Below are 2,234 nucleotides of genomic sequence, written 5' to 3'. Positions count from 1 at the left end.
AACAAGGCATGCCCAAAAGATTGTTATCCACTACCCGAAATTGATCTCAAAGTCGTTGCTTTGGCCCCGTTCAAGTTTAAATGCTTCCTCGATGCCTACAAGGGCTATCACCAGATCCGAATGGAGGTGGGTGATGAGGACAAGACAACGTTTCGCACAGACCAATGCACATTTTGTTACAAAATGATGCCCTTTGAATTGAAAAACGTGGGTGCTACATATCAGCGACTGATGGATCAAGCTTTTAAAAATCATATTGTTCGGAATTTAGAGGTATATATGGACGAATTGGTGATAAAAAGCGTCGAAGAAGATCAAATGCTGAGAGACATAGAAGAAACATTTGAAACTTTGAGAAGTATCAACATGAAGTTGAATCAAGCCAAGTGCTCATTCGGGATGGAAGAGGGAAAATTTTTAGGAATGATTGTTACAGGCGCGGGTTTTAAGGCCAACCCAGATAAAGTCCAGGCAGTAGCCCGCATGCCTTCTCCTTCGTCCCTTAAAGAAGTTCAAACACTTAACGGAAGATTAGTTGCACTAAACAAATTCTTTGCAAATCATGCAGCTAAATCTTACCTGTTTGTTTCAACTTTGAGAAATTGCCTCAAGAAGGCACATTTCAAGTGGACCGCGGAAGCTGAAAAAACATTCCTGGAGGTCAAAAAATGCTTAATGGAGTTGCCTATCCTAACAGCACCACATGCAGGAGAACCTTTGACATTGTATTTGTCAGCAGCCGACATCGCCATTGGGGCCGTACTACTGACGGATAGAAAGAATGTTCAAATCCCAATTAATTATGTCAGTAGGACGTTGACTGATCTGGAAACCAGATATTCAATGCTCAAAAAACTAATTCTGGCACTAGTCTATGCCGCTAGGCGCATCCGCAGATACTTCCAAGGTCATCCTATAAATGTGCTGATAGGGTACAAACTCAAAAATGTGTTAAGCAAGCCGGAATTGTCTGGGCGATTGGCAAAATGTGCCATAGAACTAGGTGAACATGTAATTGAATACAACCTAGACTAGCAACCAAAGGACAAGTATTAGCGGATTTCGTCACAGAGGTCTTGCGGCATAAAGAAAAAGAATGTTTAGTCGAACAACAGCCTCAAGTACCTCCTAAAAAGCGCAAGTTTGGTCGTTGTTCACGGATGGTGCTTCCAGCAATGTGGGATCTGGCGCAGGTCTCAGGCTAGTCAATCCCGACGGTCATGAGTTTACTTATACCATCAAGTTAGACTTTAAAAGTACTAATAATGAGGCGGAGTATGAAGCCTTTCTGGAAGGCCTACGAATAGCTAAGAAACTTGGGGTGAGACACTTGGAGGCGCGGGTAGATTCTATGCTGATCGCGGGTCAATTTAATGGAACTTATGAAGCAAAGAATGATGTAATGGCTAATATAATGTTTATAACATACACATTATTTGAATCATATCTTAAAAAATTATTTAGTCATGCCTTTGAAAGATGTGATCAAAGAGTGGTATATTTCAACTAAGATGTCATACGCAATGTTGTATTCTTTGCTCGTCTACAACAGCTCAATTTGTTTAAGAAATGAAATGCCTATTGATTTGTGATGTAATAACGTACACACGGTTGGGTGTTATAATGGTGGTAAGCCATTATACATGGATATAATTCGGGGTGTAGTGACGATTACACACGAATTGATATCGGACTTGTTAATTCAATCAATTTTTATAATATATTTTCCCAATACTCAATTAGCAGTTAAGTATGGTATTAAACTAGACCTTTCTTAAACAATAATCATATGAATTGTGTTTTGGGGGAAAAGCATATTCTTCATTTCATATTATTTTCATTGATGTTTTCTTTAAAAGGCATTTTATTTTACAAATTGGTGTATAATGCGGGATGAGTCTAGTTGGCTAATTAACATCCTGGGTCAATAATATGACGTGTACTAATATATTAACTTTATTACACATTGATCTTTAGCTGCGCCAGTACCATAAATACAACGCAACGTTGTATTCTTAGCTAGTCTACAACAACTCAATTTGTTTAAGAATTGAAATGCCTTTGTCACATGCAAAGGACTAAGTGGGTGGAAGCCAAACCAGTCGCATCCATTACGGCATCAAGTGTCAAGAAATTCCATTGGGGATTCATAATCTGTCGATTCGGTCTTCCGCTAGAACTTGTGAGTGAAAATGGGACTCAGCTTGCGGATAGAGGGTTACAAGAGTGGCAGA

Source organism: Bidens hawaiensis, unplaced genomic scaffold (assembly GCF_021521415.1).
Source record: "Bidens hawaiensis isolate Kalapana, Puna unplaced genomic scaffold, B.hawaiensis_p1.1 tig00043476_1, whole genome shotgun sequence".
Taxonomy (NCBI): domain Eukaryota; kingdom Viridiplantae; phylum Streptophyta; class Magnoliopsida; order Asterales; family Asteraceae; genus Bidens; species Bidens hawaiensis.
Note: the sequence above shows the minus strand (reverse complement) of the source record.